This window comes from Geotrypetes seraphini, chromosome 11, assembly GCF_902459505.1.
Source record: "Geotrypetes seraphini chromosome 11, aGeoSer1.1, whole genome shotgun sequence".
Taxonomy (NCBI): Eukaryota; Metazoa; Chordata; class Amphibia; order Gymnophiona; family Dermophiidae; genus Geotrypetes; species Geotrypetes seraphini.
The window spans coordinates 75,894,634-75,913,565 of record NC_047094.1 but is presented as its reverse complement, the minus strand read 5'-3'; the positions used below and the strand labels follow the sequence as shown (position 1 = coordinate 75,913,565).

General features: G+C 42.9%; 1 protein-coding gene across 1 annotated transcript in view; it reads left to right on the top strand.

The window, feature by feature from the left end:
- LOC117345516 (chemokine-like receptor 1) overlaps window positions 1–18,932 on the top strand; it is a 32,196-nt gene that overhangs the window by 642 nt on the left and 12,622 nt on the right. The window lies entirely within an intron of this gene.

Here is an 18,932-nt window from a genome sequence, read left to right as displayed (position 1 = left end):
CTATACAACTGAATTCTAGAAAAAGCTTTTCACGTGTTACTTTTCTTAACACTCATTGGTTCTAAGCTCACACTAGCAGGTCACTAGAAGGACACCTATCTAACTCTTACAGTTAAATGTACAGAAGGGCAGGGTACATCATGGCTCAAACTCTTATCTATTCAGCTTACAATGTGGTAAGGTAGGGACATACATTTTAGGCAGATGCAGTCAATAGATTATACACTGTTTTCAGCTATGTAGGCCAGAGCAATATTTTAAACAACAGTTAACTATTTCATGACCCTACATTCCCCCCTTTCAGGCTGGCGTACCTAAGGAGCCAAGCCTGACAAAATAAAGTTAGGGGTCAGGAAAGTCGGGGTCCCCAGTGGGTAAGGGACGATACTGGGAGAGGGCCAATGCAGCAGTGGAACGTTTGACAACAGAGTCCATAGTTCAGTGGAGCAGCTTTATGGCTATGGGGACCATACAGGGCAGGCAGCAAAGGAGCAGAGAAGACAGGGCAGCAACCAGCAAGATGATCTTCAATGCTGAACCAGAGGGCAACCAGGAGCTGAAGGTACCAGAGATCCAGTCTGCAGTAAGGTCACGCCAGGTCTGGTCAGGAACATGAGCCAGTTTGGTGATATGATCCACATCGTTCTCAATCACTTTACTCAAGTTCAAGGCAGCATTTGGAGAGGTTGAATTTATCACAGGCACAGCAGCTAGTAAATAGTCCAAAGCTAGACGATTCTGATAAATAGCAGTGCACATTTTAGCATTCGCTCTGCCAATGGTACTCAAAGCTCGGGAGGTCTCATTGGTTATCAGTTCAAGTACAGCTTATAGACAAATAATGCAGTTCAGCATATAGATTGGGGTCCGATAGCCCCAGGTGTCATCCTCGGTCCATGTGGCAGGTCCATAAGCAGCAATGATCCGTTCTGCAGGCCAGTCATCACCCCATTCACCTATTTTAAGGGAATTGGTGGAAGTAGACCGCTTTTGGCGACCTCTGGTGTTGAATACAGGGGCTCCCAGGTGTTCACCATCGGCCAGCGGTAACAGGAAGAAGCTGGGACGGATCATGCAAAGCACACATGTACCAGTCCATTAAGCAGGCAACCAAGAGTAGGCAAACGGATCACAGAGCCAATATCAACTATCAGGAGCTGACCATAATTCATAGGAAGTTCCATTAAGCAGTGTCTGAAGGGCTGAAGACAGTGGGAAGCAACAATGGAGGTTCACAAGGCCCATCGTGAAGGTCGTGGACCTGACGTAAAAGTGAGGGTCTGTGAAGTCAGGTTTAACATGTCCAGCTGCATTGCCTCCCATAGCCACTGTTCTCCCATACCAGTCCCTCCTCATACAAAATAATTGCTAACATTAAGAGTCTGACCTATAGTTTCAGCAAACTATATAAACAGATTTCTAGTGATTACAGGATATTAGTATCTACTTTCATAATTTCATAAAACTGGGGAAACACCACAGAGTGATAGACAGGAGCACATGAGTGGGATACAATTCGGACATATACATCAGTACCTGGGTCTCACCTTTTACCATCAATATACAATGCCATGCAGTCTCTGGCCTTCTGGACTTGGACATTGGCATTCCAGTTATATGGGTCAGTGATAGTGAAAACCATGGGATTACAGTAGCCTGTAGTACACAAGGGGCCGGAGCTAGGACCTATAGTAAGGGAGGCAGACGGGGTATTCTTTCTCATAAAGGACAGGCTCCACCATTAGTGAAGGTTTCCTCATAGGGGCAGTTCTTAAAGGCATCAGGTTATACAGACCTATATACTTAGCACATTTGGTATAATAACGCTGTCAATCTAGGGAGCCACACAAAACTGAATTAGGGGTAGTACCATGACCTTGAGAAACATCAAATAGCACACATGTATCACAATACAAAGACACCAGGCGAGTGGGGTCTACAATAAGAGTCTAGTTGATAAGTGGACCCTCAACATCATCAATGCAGATTTCCGCCCACTTTTAAACTTCATCACCAGTAGGTTGGAAACAGAAAATACCCTCAAATGTTTGACACTTTCTGTACTTAACTCCTTCATGCAAACAAACATCAGGCAAAGGGGCTGCACTTGTTAAGTACAAAATACAGAAGAAAGAAACATAAGTGAGGGCAACACAAATATCATATCTATATATACTAACATAGGAAGCTCATTTTTCTTTCAGGCACAACTTAGAAAACTTCAAACAGTTATACTCAAGACACTTGCTAAAGGCAGTGTGAACCACAGGCAGTCAATTAAACTCAAACACTTATAAAGAATTATATTCAGAACACCTGCTAAGTACAGTGGTAAATATTCAGAACTTTTGAGGTCTTAGAAAGCTTCAGCTGAAGATCCGTGTTGTAGTGGAACCAAGTTTCATGTCCGGACACCTTGACAACTGTAAGAGAAGAAATTATTACAGTAAAAGGACCTATCCACCTAAGTTTCAGGGGGTCTGACTTCCAAGTTTTAGCCATACTGTATTTACAGGGACATACCCATGGACTTGTGTAGCTATCGATAGTGGGGCCCTTTCCAGGACCCATTTGTGGAGCTCTTAAAGGGCTTTAGCTAAAGACTGGACCTGACTCTGGAGGATATCTGATCCCAGAGTAGCAAAGGAACCAGGATCTGGGTTCACAATGGGTGGTGGCCGGCCGGACATGAGCTCAAATGGGGCTTAGATGGGATGCATCTAATCTGAAAAAGAACAGAAGGCAGCAGGACAGGCCAGGACAGATTCGTTTCTTCAATTCATTTTGTGAGAAGGGTCTTAAGAGTTCTGTTTATTCTTTCGACCTGACCAGAGCTCTCAGGATGGTAAGCAGCATATAATTTCTATTCAATTTGGAGGGCCTGAGCAATTTGTTGGACAACATCGGCAATGAAAGCAGGGCCATTGTCACTGCCTATAAAAACAAGGAGATCAAGGCACGGAATTATTCAGGAGGTGTTTGGTTACGTCTCTGGCACGTTCAGTGCAAGTAAGGAAGGCTTTGACCCATCTAGTCAGGGTGTCTGTGAAGACTAGGAAGTGACTGAGGGAACGGGAAATGGGCATGTGGGTAAAATCTACAGACAGAACCTGCATCGGATATGTTCCAATAGGTTGGTATCCAAGAGGTGGCAGTCATCTGATTGGGAATTTTATTCTAGAACCGACAACACACTGTCGGACCATATTCCGGACTAGCTGATCAAGGTGATTGATAAAGAAATGTCTCTTGAGAGTCAATTTTCATAGCGGGTTCTCCAGAGTGTGCCAGATCATGGCATCTTTTGACAATCGTGAGGGCCAGGTGTTGAGGAATAACTATGAGGGTGCTGTGCTTGCGTTTGAAGTATCAGTGTGTGGGTCTGGATTGGCACTTGAATTGGTGCATTTTGTATCCACCCCCCTTTCAGGACAGACTGGCCCAAAATAATGCATGCCCAAGTCTGTTCCTGAGAAGCGTACTGGGGTGTAAGGGAATCCAGAAAAGGAATGATTGTATACAGAGGAGCCGAAAGAGGGGGCAGAGACTGGCAGCTCGGGCTGTGCGGTCGGCAAGGGCATTGCCACGAGAGACAAGGTCCATCACGCGTCTGTAAGCATGGCAGTGCATAACAGAAACACATGAGGGTAGTTGTACGGCCTCAAGAAGGTCAAGAATGAGGGGAGCATGATGGATCAGGCGGCTGGAGGCTATAAAGAAACCTCGATGTTTCCAGATGGCCCTATGGGAATGCAAGTTAAGGAAAGCATATTTGGAGTCAGTATATATATATTGCAAGACTGAGAGGCAGAGTGGCGCAGGGCAAAAGTGAGGGCATAAAGCTCAGCTTCTTGGGCAGAAGGGCCAGAAGGCAGGGGCCTGAGTCAGAAGTTTTTGGAGACAGCGAAAAGACCGCTCCTGAAGTTGGGTCCAGACAAAAGGGGCTGAGTCAGCGCCTTTGGTGGAATCATACAGAGGACGAGCAATAGTAGAGAAATCAGGGATCCAGATGGGACAGTATCCTGCAATACTGAGAAAGGTGCTCAGAGCCTTGCAGTTATCAGGGACAGGGAGACTACAGACAGCCTGGACCTCGGTGTAGGAAGGGACCTGGTACCCTTGGAGATTTGAAAGCCAAGGTAGGTGACACGAGGAAGGCATACTTGAAATCAATGTAAATATGGTCACAGGAAAATTTAAAAGGCAGACCCACTATCTGAAAGACAGATAAATAATAATAATAACAGTTTATATACCGCAATACCGTGAAGAGCTATGTGGTTTACAAAAGATTAGAGAAGGTACAAAATAATTGAACTTAAGATGTGTACTAACACATAAGAATTGTTCTCAATCCCTATTCTATATCAGGTTCCTACCCCAAAGAGCTGACTTATAAAATTAAGCTAAAAGCAGTTCTGGATCCACCCACTAAACAGGGTAGTCTGACACAAGCGCTATCTAAAGCAGCAGTCCCTTCACTATCAGCTGACTGGCAAAAATATTTACTTCAATCCAAAGCATTCCTAAAAATTACATTGTTATACCTAAACTTACATTTTTTATATATAGAAATACAAAACAAAGATTGGAATATACAGTAAAACTTTGGATTGCAAATAACTTGGTTTGCAAGTGTTCTATAAGACAAGCAATGATTAAATTTTAACTTGCTATACCAGCAACGTCTTGCAATACACGTACATACAGTATAGAAGCATCACATTTTCACAACTGAGCCAATGGTTCCTCTCTATATGACGCTGCAGGAATGCAGTGACTGTTCCAAACGAGCAAGGGCTTGCAATACAAGTATGTATATTTTTGTACACTAGTGCCCTGGAATACAAGCATACTTCTGGAACAAATTATGCTCCCAAACCAAAGTTTTACTGTACTCACAAGTTTAAACATTGTTCATTTTTATTTTTTTTTACAATCAACATGGGTCTCAGTAGAGACTTACTCCCCCTTCCTACAGAATTTCACAAAGGAGAGAGAGTTGCTTAAAGATCAAAGAGATCAAATTACAGATGTAGTCCTTTTCAGAACTTTTAAATTTAGACAAATAACTACTAAATTTGGACAAAGAACTTCTTTTTAGCATGGAATATAAGTTCCAGAAATCATATTTTTCGTTTATATGCATTTCTGAATATGCATATACATTTTATAACATAGCCAAAAACTTCAAATGCAAAACCACTTATCTGTTTCAGGAGAAACCACATTGGAAGTGCTACACACTTCATGGCCCTTATCAGCACAAAAGGAAAAGTACTCTCCTCTCATGCTGTGAACAACTGACAGTTTAAACTTCACTGATACATTTGAACAGACAGAAGTCATAAAGAACCCGGGATACTGCAGAACTTGGGAATCAGATGAAGGGAAGAATTTGGCAAGGTCTGAAGCAAGGGCAGTGCTGAATAGAGAGGGGCTAATTTTAAAGCCCTGGGGTAGACGGGTCCAGGTTACTTAGGAGGTTTGTCCAGTGGAAGGGTTTTCCCATTGGAATGCAAAAATTGGCTGACTGGAAGAGGAACTGACAGCAAACGAATGCATAAAAACCTGACGAGTTATGTCCTCTTCCAGGGATCCAGAGGGGGCCAGCCCACACCAAATATCGGCCATTCTAACTGGCACAGACAAATAAGGGTTGATTTGTTAAGTATAATCAAAGACAAATTCCTTTTTTAAAATTAGCTAACATATCAAGGGATCCCCACAGGTAGACAGACATTCCCCCATTGTGCAATGGAGGACAAAAACACTTCCCTGAATTCCTGGCCCCGCCCATCTCCGGACTAGGGAAACGCAGTACTAACAGGTCCACACTCGCTTCGTCCTCAAGGACGTCTCAGACACTCTCAAACACACAAAACACAACAGATTTCAGTTCAGTTACTCAACCAGAAAATAACAGTTCCTAGAATCCCTTTCCCACAACTTTTCAGCGACAGATCACGTGGCTTACTAGGCAGGAGACGAGAGACAGGATAGGGATGATCAATCCCCACTTACCAGATAGTGGCCACTCCAGGTACAGATACAGATACAGATACAGATTCTTGTACTTTAAACTGAGACTAGATAAGTCAGTTGAAGCGGTCCAACGTCCTGAGGTCTGCCAACCCCCCAAAAGGAAGGCAGCCGGCTAAGCAGACATATCAGCCGTAGGACCAGAAACAAGTGACCAATCGAGTAACCAGTGGTCAAGAGACCTTCAAGTCCCTGTTCGGGCGCCAAATGAAAGGTCACTTGGACACACAAAGTCAGAGGCGTGAAGAAAGTACAAGTTTTATTCACAGCATGCATGCTGTGAATAAAACTTGTACTTTCTTCACGCCTCTGACTTTGTGTGTCCAAGTGACCTTTCACTATAAGGGGGGCCCATACATCATTGAATGTTCTGAGGGAGCCAGTTTTCTCAGCATATATACGCTCATATTTTATAATTGTAGAAACATAAATCCACCAACCAGAGTAGGAGGCGGAGGACAGGTCTTTCCAATTGGTTAGTATCACCTTCAAAGCCAGAACCAATAAACCTCGTAACAAGAGGGAGTTGTGATATGTAAGAGGGTAGGGGATCGCCCAGGATCCAAATATAATTATAGCAAAGGAAAGGGGTTGTTTGAGTGATAATATCTCAGTAATTGTCCGCTATACCCCGCTCCAGAATTTTTCTAATAGAGGACAATCGTAAAATATGTGACGGAGAGAGACACCTTTCGCTTTACAAGACCAGCAGGCATCTGGATATGTGGGTCCAATTTTTGCAAGACGTGGAGTCCAGTACGCTTTGTGAAGCGTAAAGAATGCAGTTTGCAGTAGTGAAGATGAGTGAAGGATCTTACCACAATTCAACCATACAGCATTCCAACTGTTGTCATCCAAATTTAGATTAATTTCTGCTTGCCACATCTCTCTTAAATGTCGGTCAGGAGTAAATTTGCAAAATTGAAGGTACTTGTACCATGAGGATACTTCATGAATTTTAAAGGAGAATTTATCACAGTTGGAGAGAAGTGTGGGGTATTCAGTACAAGCATATAGTGAGAGAAGGTCCTTCCTTATAGCATGGGTGAGTTGGAGCCATCGAAAAAACTGCGAGAGAGGTAGGTTGTACATTCGACAGAGGTCAGCATAAGTGAGCCATTGCTTACCATCATAAAGTTGGTTCACCGTCCAGATGTTACAATCTTGCCAAATCTTCCAAGAGACCAGATTGTTTTGTATTTTAATTCTAGGGTTATTGCATAATAGAAACATAGAAGATGACGGCAGATAAGGGCCATAGCCCATCAGGTCTGCCCACTCTACTGACCCACCCCCAAGTCTACTATCCTAGGGATCCCACTCCTGGTGACAGGTTCCCTTGGCTTAACCCTCTAAGGGATCCCACATGGGCATCCCATTTGCTCTTAAATTCTTGCACGCTGTTTGCCTCGATCACCTGCACCGGGAGCTCATTCTCTCGGTGAAGAAATATTTCCTGGTGTCGCCATGAAATTTCCCGCCCCTGAGTTTGAGTGGATGCCCTCTTGTTGCTGAGGGTCCTTTGAGAAAGAGAATCTCTTATTCCATCTTGATACGGCCGGTAATATACTTAAACGTCTCGATCATGTCTCCTCTCTCCCTACGTTCCTCGAGTGAGTACAGCCGCAAATTTTTCAGCCTTTCCTCGTATGATAGATCCTTGAGCCCTGAGAGCCCCATGATCTTGCATTTCTTAGCGTTTAGATAATAAAGTAAGTAACCTCAACAGGAGGATGTCCTCAGAGGCCAAACAGCCTGTCAGTAAAGGAAAAGGTGTACACAACAAACTATGAGATGAAGTATACAGTGTACATGTACCCCATATCAACATCTACCGCAGAAGTTGAATAATAACTGAAATGAAGAGATCATGTCTTATCTATGGTACTCGGTGCAAGGCGCTCCAGGTAGTCAGCCAGTTCGATGGGGTTCACAAAATTTTTTGTGCAGTTGTTATGAGTAACCCGCATCGTGGCAGGGTAGAGGGAGGCCGAATTTTGCTCCTAATGCTTTCAGCCGAAGACGATACTCGAGAAGTACTTTTCGGCGCTTGACAGTCTGTTTTGCCAAATCGGGCACAATCATCACTGATGAGCCATCAAATTTTAGAGGATGTTTAATCTTAGCATGTCTCATGATTTCCATCACTTGTGCATACCGGAGCAATCTCATCACTATGGGCCTAGGATAGCATGCGCTGGAATCAACCACGTGCGTCGGCACTCGGTGAGCACGATCAATCTCGAGATCATATTTAAAGCTAAGATCAAGGATTTTAGGGAGCATTGTCATCAGAATGGCGATCATATCACGCCCTTCCCGTCCCTCCGGTATCCCAAGGATGCGAAAATTGTTCCGCCGAGATCTATTCTGCGCGTCCTCCAGTTCCTGTTTGAGGATCTCCATTTTTTTCATTTGGCGCTGCAGGGATTTAATATTCATCGCATTAGTTTCAACGCGTTGCTCAGCAATATCAACCCTCGAGTGGAAAACCGCCATTTCAGTAGATAAAGAGGTGAGATCAGTTTTCAGATCTTCAGTGTTTTGAACAGCGGTTTGAATGAGATCCTGCATAGTTTTTAGTTCCTCCATCACAGCCTGCAAGGCCTCGCCATCACCCTCCGATTAAATCAGTGTAGGTTTCTGCGGCAAAATAGGTTCAACACTATTCCGCTTTCCCGACTTATTAGTAGCCATGAAGTAGATCTGCCATCCAATGATTAAATGGAAACAAAAAGGCCAATATAAATGAATGATATTAATTCTTTTTAATAACTGGTTGGCGGAGCACAGGAACTATGCGGCCATACCTCGTCGCACTCTCTAGCACCCCCTCCAATAAAGAGAATTTAGACTCAGAAGAAGCCATGGACTGTTATGAGGGAGATTCTGGGAATAACCTGTATATCATGGAAACTGATATGGATTGAAACTGAAGGTTTGCTGAGAGGTTTTTTTCCTTGTTTGTGAACAAGCAAGCCCAGAGGCTAGAACTGTTGGTTAAGGTGCTGCTGAGATTTTAAATTGTCTTGTGGTTTTGTCTATGAAGATCTTTGAGGCATGAATGTTACAATATCAAACCAACTGTAAAAGTGAGTTTGTGGTATATTTGATTGAGTGCCCTTGCTCAAAGATCTACATAGGCAAGATCACAAGACAATTTAAAATCCGGATGGCTGAACATAAATCATGCCTCCATCTGTAATGCAAAGAGGCTCTACTTGTAGCACATTGTTTGCAATATAATCACACATTTGACAAATTAAGATGCCTGGTTATGGATAAAGTACAGGAATCAGAAAGAAGGGGGGACGGGGGAAAAATTATTACAGGTTGAACAGTGATGGATACACCGTCTCTAAGGAGCACCAGATGTTAAACAATGCACTACTCTGGTTGTTGGATCTGGAGATTTTATCACCATAGAAGTTCTTCCTTGCTTTTTTAGTACTGTATTGTAGAACTTAATATTGTCCCTCCAAGACTGTCTGTCCGCAGGGGATTTAGATTTTTTCCATTTACGCTCCAGTACTTGACATTTCTGCTTCAGTTCTCTGTGATACAGAAGATACCAAGGGGCCTTATGGGAGTAGAAGACAATTTTAGTAGATAGTGGGGCAAGGGAGCGATAGGTAGTCTCAGAGAGGTTTACCCAGTTGTGCCAGTTGAATTCTGGGTCAGCAGGCTTAGGACAGGAGGGAAGCTGGTTGAGAAATTTGGTCCAGAACAGTTTGCTTGCAATTTTTTTGTGGAGGGTAATCTTATATAAGTGGAGGGTAATCTGATATAAACTGCAATGATTCCTAGTAGACATTTGCGGGGTATATGAAACAAATAGTAAAATTAAAACAGGTCTAGCTCAAGACATCTAAATATTGTCCTGGACATCTTGGATGTCCAAGGGCTAACCACACCCAAATCCTACCCATAATATGCCTTGAACTTTGCACTGTGGACAAAAAGCCTAGCAGGGCGTCTAGGAAGTTGGTTTTGAAAATTGGCATTTGGACATTTTGGCAATTAAAACATCAAAGTGCCAATATATGCAGTTTTCCTTGGACATCTTTCTTTTTTGAAAATGAGCCCCAATAAATCCAGTATGTCCTCATCCCGCATGGGTTCCGTGCCAAATGGTTGGGCTGGCACTGCTTTTAAGATGAAGGTGAAAATGGATAAACTCAAGAGTAATCTAGGGAAATACTGTTGTTCTTCTTAGAAAGGCTAGTGAATGCATGACACAACCTCCCAGTGGAGGTGGTAGTGGAAGGACAATATCTGAATTCAAGAAAGCACTGAGGATCTCAGAGGAAGAGAAGAGGATTGCAGAGCTAAGTAGGTGTTGTGGGTGGGCAGACTGGATAGACTATATGGAGTTTTTTTTCTGCCATCATATTCTGCATTTCTACTAATCATTTATCCAACATAATATGTAACTTTAGTATTTTGCCTTTCATGGGGCTGACAGTTTTCACGGATTGTTATTTTGCAAGGCTCAGGGCTGAATGTTGAAACTCTGTGTTTCCGCAACTGTACTAGCAGCCAGTGGAAATCAGGACTGCTTTTAGCCCTCTTGCAAAATAAGATAACAGTCACTGAAATTCATCAGTGCTACTGTTACACTCAACCCAATAATTTTTGCCATTGGAAAAGGCAGGTTTCCTTTAACACTACATACACTGATTTCAGCCTGGTAAAAAGATGGTCGGTCCTTCTTTCATCTCAAAGCCCTTCCTATCCCTAGTTCCCATGGATAACAATGCAAAGTAAGGGCAATTTTCAAAGTGATCTACATGAAAACAAACTGTTTGACCAATGTAAAATGTGCTCACCCTCACTGGGGGAAATTCTACAGGGTGAGACAAAATAAAAGTCCCTAGAGTTTTTTTATGGGTTTAAAAAAAAATTTTTTTAACGTGAAATTTTACAGCTTTATTCGTTTTTATCTGCATTTATGAAACATAGAAACATGATGGCAGATAAAGGTCAAATGGCCCATCTAGTCTGCCCATCCGCAGTAACCATTATTTCTTTATCTCTCCAAGAGATTCCCATGTGCCCTTTTGAATTCAGTCTCTGTCTTTACCACCTCTTCTGGGAGACTGTTCCATGCATCTACCACCCTTTCTGTAAAAAAGCATTTCCTTAGATTACTCCGGAGCATATCACTTCTTAACTTCATCCTATGCCCTCCCATTCCAGAGCTTCCTTCAAATGAAAGAGACTTGACTCATACACATTTATGCCACATAGGTATTTAAACGTCTCTATCATATCTCCCCTCTCCTGCCTTTCCTCCATAGTATACAGACTGAGATCTTTAAGTCTGTCCCCATATGCCTTATAATAAAGACTCAAACTCAAAGAAATAGTGCACCAAGGTTCAAGAACTAATCAATAAAGATTAATAAAGTTTAAATTGGTGGGGATTGAGCTAGACCCAGAGCCAGATAAAAGCTAAGTGACTGTTATTTTCATCACTTTTGCTATAAATGCTATTATACTAGGCATAAGTATCTTATAAACAAATAAATTATTAAATAAAGGAAAAGAAAAGTATAAAAATAATGAAAACTATACACGTTATAAAGTTCCTATGAGGACAGCTACCATACGTTATCATAGTGTGGCAAACTGAGGAACCAGTGATTAGTTTTCTATATATCTCTAAAAATTATGTGGCTAATTTAAACTTTTATAATAAAGACAGCATACCATTTTAGTAGCCTTCCTCTGGACCGACTCCATTTGTTTTATATCTTTTTAAAAGTGCGGCCTCCAGAATTGTACACAATATTCTAAATGAGGTCTCACCAAAGTCATATACAGGAGCATCAATACATCCTTTTTCCTACTGGCCATACCTCTCCCTAAGCAACCTAGCATCCTTCTAGCTTTCGCTGTCACCTTTTCAACTTGTTTGGCCATCTTAAGATCATCACATACAATCACACCCAAGTCCCGCTCTTCTGTTGTGCACATAAGTTCTTCGCCCCCTAAACTATATCGTTCCCTCGGGTTTTTGCAGCCCAAATGCATGACCTTGCATTTCTTAGCATTAAATTTTAGCTGCCAAATTTCAGACCATTCTTAAAAATTCGACAGGTCTTTCTTTATGTTATTCATACCATCCGGCATATCTACTCTATTGCAGACTTTGGTATCATCCGCAAAGAGGCAAATCTTACCCGACAACCCTTCAGCAATAACGTTTATAAAAATGTTTAAAAAAACAGACCCAAGTACAGAACTTTGAGGCACACCACTGGTAACATCCCTTTCCTCAGAGCGATCTCCATTGATCACTACCCTCTGTCGCCTTCCACTCAACCAGTTCTTGACTCAGCCCATCACTTTGGGACCCATTCTGAGGGCACTCAGTTTATTTATTAGACATTTTTGTGGAACACTGTCAAAGGCTTTGCTAAAACCTAAATACACCACATCTAGTGCACATCCTCTATCCAATTCTCTGGTCACCCAGTCAAAGAAATTGATCAGACTTACCTCTAATGAATCCATGTTGCCTCTAGTCCTGTAATCCACAGGATTCCAGAAACTTGACCATTCTCTGTTTTAAAAGTGTTTCCATTAATTTGCTTACCACAGAAATCAGACTTACTGGCCTGTAATTCCCTACTTCTTCCTTACTTCCACTTTTGTGGAGAGGGACCTTATCCGCCCTTCTCCAGTTCTCCGGTACCACTCCCCACTCTAGAGACTCATTGAAAACGTCAGTCAGCAGAGCTACCAGAACTTCCCTAAGTTCCTTCAGCACCCTCAAATGTACACCATCTGGACCTATCGCTTTGTCTACTTATATTTTAGCTAGCTCCTCACAACACAACCCTCTGAAAATCGATCAGGGTCTATTATTCCTCCATCCCTATTCACATTTGTTTTCTGTGGTCCTGCTCCTGGCGCTTCACCGTAAACACAGAACAGAAATATTTCTTAAGCAATTTGGCCTTTTCTTTACAGCTTCTACATATTCCTCCCCTTCACCTATGAGTCTCACAATGCCACTTTTGCACTTCTTCTTATCATTAACATATTTAAAAAATGTCTTGTCTCCCTGTTTTGCTTTCCTGACTACATGACCAGCCTCTCTTAGCTTTTCCAGATATTTTTGCCTGTCTTCCTCTTTCTGTGATCTTTTGTAGTTTATGAAAGCCAACCTCTTATTCCTTACCTTCTCAGCTACTACTTTTGAGAACCAAAAGCAGTCTTCTTTTCCTCTTACTTTGACTTACTTGCCTCACAAAAAGAGTTGTCGCCCTTACAATTGCTCCTTTCAGTTTTGATCACTGCATTTCCACTCCTTCCAGATGTTTCCATCCAGACAATAATTCCTTGACATAAACCCCCCATCTGAACAAAGTTAGTTTTTTAAAGTCTAGAACCTTTGCTTTTGAATGAGCCCTCTCTATACCCATCTTAATATTAAACCACACCATGTGGTAATCACTGGATGCCAGATGATCACCCACTGTAACATCAGAAACACTTTCTCCATTTATAAGCACTAAGTCCAGTATGAACCCATCCTGTGTGGGTTACATTATTAACTGCTGGAACATTTCTCCTTCTAGAGAATCCAGAATCTCCCTACTTCTAGAAGACCCCACAATAGACATCTGGCATGTTAAAATCACCTATTAGCAAGACTTCCCCTTTTTTAGATATATTCTGAATGTTTACTATTAAATCTCTGTCTACTTCTTCCGTCTGTGAAGGAGGCCTGTATGTCACACCAATGGAAATATATTCACTATTCCCTCTTTCCCAATTGATCCACGGTGCCTCTTCCTAGCCCTGCTGATCCTACAATTGTGTGACTTTAATATGATCTTTAGCATATAACGCTATTTCTTCTCCTCTTCTTCCTGTCTTTCCTGAACATATTATAGCCCAGTATAACTACATTCCAGTCATGGTTCTCTGTGAACCATGTCTCTGTGATCGCCACTATATCCAACTCCTCTTCTTCCATCACAGCTTCGAGATCTAGAATCTTATTTCTCACTAGTCTTATAGCCTGTTAAATTAACGGGTGCTAGAATATATGTGTGTGTGTCTGTCTTTATTTATTTCTTTCTCTCTCTCTCCTTAGCCGCTTTCTTTCTTTCTGTCTTTCTTTTTCCTTGGCTGTCCATCACCACCACTTGCCTGCTCCCCCTGTCCATTCTCCCTTCCTTTTACCTCCCCTGTGTCCACCACCACCCCTTCACTGCTCTCCTTATGCAGCAGCAGCCCTTCTCCCTTTGTTTTACCTCCCCCCTGTCCAGCAGCACCTCTTTCCTTCTCCCCCGTCCAGCAGTAGGCGTCCCTTCCTTTTTCTCCCCCCCTCCTCCTTCTTATCCCTATGATACACTTACCTTGCTCTGCCCCTGATCAGAGGTTCCCGACAGCCACTCAGTTGCACCCATTGGAAAAGTTCCCTCTGCCGCATCCCGCACCCCTCCTGACGCGACTCCCACTGTCTTTCTGTCTCTGGCCCCCTTTGTCTGTCTGTCTTTCTGTGTATCTCCCTGCCTCTGTGTTTTTCTTCTTTTCTTTCTGTCTCCCTTTCCCCCTCTGTCTGTCTGTCTGTTCAAAGCAGCATTCCCTCCCCCCACACCAGTTCCCTGTGCAGCAGCATTAGCGTTTCCTCTACCCCCCTTTCCCTTCCCACGGTCCTGACTACAAACCTGGTGATTCCAGCAGCGTGTGCAGCAGTCTTCACACGCTGCTTCGGGTCCTTCTACTGCCCTGATTTACTCTGGCATGTCCCTGATGACATCATCAGAGACGTGGCAGAGCAAATCAGGGCAGTAGAAGGGCCCAAAGCAGCGTGTGAAGACTGCTGCACACGCTGCTGGAATCGCCAGGTTTGTTGTCGGGCCCATGGGAAGGGAAGGGGGCGGGTGTGGCAAAGGACTCAGGTCCCAGGCGGCAGGGTCAGTTTAAGAGCCGGGGCGGAAAGTTGCTGGGCTCCTCAGTGGGGGCGCTGAGCGGCCGCGATCCCTCTCCTCCGAGACCCCCCCCCCCGCTGGAGGAACGGAGATCGGCGGCTGGCCGGCTTGTGGAGGCGATCGGTGGCTGGTGACGTAGTAAGCGCGCATGCGCACTCTTATGGCCACATCCTGACGGAACAGGGAACATGGCTTTAGAGTGCGCATGCGCGCTTACCATTTTATTATTATAGATACTTCAAGCATTAGTACTGCTTTCCAGACATTACCCCCTTTTTCTATCCATGTAGAGATAATAATAATAACAACAGCTTATATACCGCAATACTGTGAAGTTCTATGCGGTTTACAAAGATTAAGCAAAGGTACAAATTGATTGACTTTAAGAGGGGAGGAAGAAAGAGGGTTAATAGGACAGGAAATCCATTTTTGAGGAGAGAGTGATCAATAGAACAAGTTAATCGCTATAGAGGGGAGAGAGATCAGTTGTCTAGATACTTTAGGAACAGGTGTGTTTTCAGACGTTTCCTAAATTCCTCATAAGTAGTGGGCGAAAGCAATTGTTCTAGGTCTTTACCCCATGATGCTGCTTGGTGCGAGAGAAGATGTTCATGGTGTTTTTTCAGTTTACAACCTCTCACTGGGGGGGAAACGAAGTTGGAATGTGAGCTTCTCTTATGTCTGTTGGCTGAGAAGACGAAAAGGTCAGTTATATATTTAGGGGCAAGTCCGTATAGTGCTTTGAAGCAGAAGCAGGCAAATTTAAACTTTATGCGCGCCTCCATTGGCAGCCAATGTAGCTGCCAATAGTAGGGTGTTACGTGGTCAAACTTCCTCAGCCCAAAGATCAGTTTGACCACTGCATTTTGCATCAATTGTAAACGCTGCATGTTCTTTTGGGAAATTGCTAAATAGGCGATGTTACAGTAGTCAAGTAGACTCAGTACGAGGGATTGGACTAGGGTTCTGAATGCCGCTCTATCGAAATAAGCTTTAATGGATCTGAGTTTCCAGAGAGTGAAAAATCCTTTCTGATCAAGGAGTCCACCTGGTCTCTCATGGTTAGGCACTGATCCAAAGTTACACCTAGTATCTTTATGGTAGGTTGGATAGTGTAATTAAGATTATTGATACATAGTGGTGATTTGGTGTCAAGCGGATGTGGCGAAGCAACGAAGAAAGTTGTCTTTTCTGAATTAAGTTTGAGCCTAAAGGTTGTCATCCAGTGCTCCATCACGTTTATGGCTTCTGAAGTTTAGGAATAATTTCAGAGATAGAATTAACGAATGGGATGATGATCGTAAAATCATCTGCATAACTAAATAGTTTTATCCCTAACTGGGTTAGCTGTGTGCCTAGTGAGGACATGTAGACGTTGAAGAGCAATGGAGATAGCGGAGACCCTTGTGGCACACCGGATGGATTGCTCCAGGTATCTGAAAGTTCATATTTAAAACGTACTTGATAAGTGCGGGACATAAGGAAGCCACGGAACCAATTCAGCACCTCCTCCCTGATACCTGATACCCTGGTATTCAGTGATTTACGTACCTGAGGGCTTATACTCACCTGGGAGCATTGATCACCCTGCCCCATCACTTCTAGTTTAAAGCCCTCTTCAGTAGATTAGCCAGCCTGCTGGCAAAGACACTTCTTCCCTTCTTTGATAGATGCATATCATCCCTGCTCGGCAGCCCTTGGAAGATCATCCCATGGTCTAGGAAGCCAAAACTTTCTCGAAGACACCATCCACGTAGCCATGCATCCATCTCCAAGATGTCAGCTTCTCTGCCCTGGCCTTTACCTTTGACAGGGAGGATGGATGAGAAAGACAGAAAGAAAGAAAATGGAGGACAGGGAGAGAGAAAGATGGACAGAAAGAAAGGGGGGTGCAGGGAGAGAGAAAGACAGGAGAGGGGGCAGGGAGAGAAGAAGAAAAAGTTGGACTCGTGGAGGGACAGAGAGAGATGTTGGTTGGGGAATGGAATGAGGTCTGGAGGAGAGGAAGCATGCAGGAGGCAGAAAGAAGGGAAGAAATATTGATGCACAGTCAGAATGAAGTGCAACCAGAAACTCATTAAATCACAGGATAACAAAGGTAAGAAAAATGATTTTATTTTCAATTTAGTGATCATAATGTGTCTGTTTTGAGAATTTATATCTGCTATCTATATTTTGCAGTATGGCCCCCTTTTCTAAACCATCATAGCAGTTTTTAGTGCAGGGAGCCTATGAGCATTGGGAGCAGCACGGGGCATTCAGTGCAGCTCACTGCGCTCAAAACCGCTCCCTGCACTCAAAACCGCTATTGCAGTTTAGTAAAAGGGGAGGGGTATATTTGTCTATTTTTGTGTAGTTGCTACTGAGTTGACATTGCATATTTTAGTCATCTGCCTTGACCTGCTTGAAAAAAACCCTGAATATAAATGATAATTAACATTTTCTCTGCGTACAGTGTGCTTTGTGTTTTTAAAAATTTTATTGTTGATAGATCATGTTGACTTGGTCATTTTAAATGTAGCTCGCAAGCCAAATATGTGTGGGCACTCCTGTTGAAGGATTTTTATTCTGGATCTGACAAGTGAATTGGAGCACCAGGGCTATCAGGATTATGAATGCTGTTTTCTTATGCTGGGATTCTTTTGGCTAAGAAAGCTATTCTACATAAGTGGATTGACATGGAGCCTCCTGTCCTCTGCCTCTGGACTAACAGCATGTTGGAAATGGCTGGCTGGTAGAGTCTTTGCTGTTCTCAGCGAGGGACCTCAATGGCTGCATATGCTTCCTTATGAAAATGGTTCAGAGCTCTGAATAATGCATGCTCCACAGACTTGGGGGGGAGGGGGGAAGGTTAGGAATAGGTGTTCGACTGTAGACTGTGATGCATACCTGTATAGTAAGCGAGGTTGTTGTACACGTCACTTTGTTGCTTATGTTATCTTATTGCTATGTCATGTATACTTTAGTTACTAAACAAAACTAAAGCTTAACTTTATATACCGGGTCAACAACCTAAGGAAGCTCGACTCGGTTTACAACAATTATATAAGAACTGAAAAGAGTAATAACAGAGGTTTCAAAAGAGATAAATTTTCAAAAGGTTTTAGAAAATTATGAAAAGATTGAGTTGATTTAAATAAAGTTAAAAAAAAAAGTCTACTCAAAAGCTACGTGCTCTTCTTTTAAATTTTTTGCTTGGAATTAAGTGCTCTTTCTGTATATGTCACTACACACAACTGTCTAAGGAACAGCCTTTATTATAAAATTATACATTGGGTTTCCAACAACACCACCCCAGTAAGGGCACAAAAAGAACCAAAGTAGTGCCTTGGGCGTTTGAGGTCTTGTGAATATAGCTATATTGTACAGTTTGCTCTCTTGTGACATTTACATTGATGACTGAATCTACTACCAGATACCCATCAGCAACTGTCAGATGCACTGCAGTCTGCATGGCTCCAGATACCTCTAGCAGCCACCCAGCATCTTATAGAATCACTCCCATGCCGTCTCCTCCTTTCTCCCCTCCTACCTATCCACCTCCCTATTCTCTACCCTCTCCTCCCCTCTCTCCTCTCTCCAAGTCGCCTTGAGCCTATATAGGTTTGAGCGATGCACAAATAGAAGATTAGATTAGAAGATTCTGGATATTAGCAGGTTGTCATAATAATGTGACTCAACCGTATATAATAACAAGAATAACTCGGATATGAAAAAGCAATATATATAATGGTAAACACTTTCAATTACAATTGATGCTGAAATGTCCAATGGTATAGTGTAAGAACAGCATAATCTATTAAATAGTTAAAACTGAAGGAAATAGCCTCAGCCAAGGGCCCTCCCACCTCCACCAGAGTGGTTTGCTAAAGGTGGTTGAGCGGTCACCTCATTGGCAAAAAACTTTCAGTGAAATAAGAGCTTTATGCTGTGCTTTGC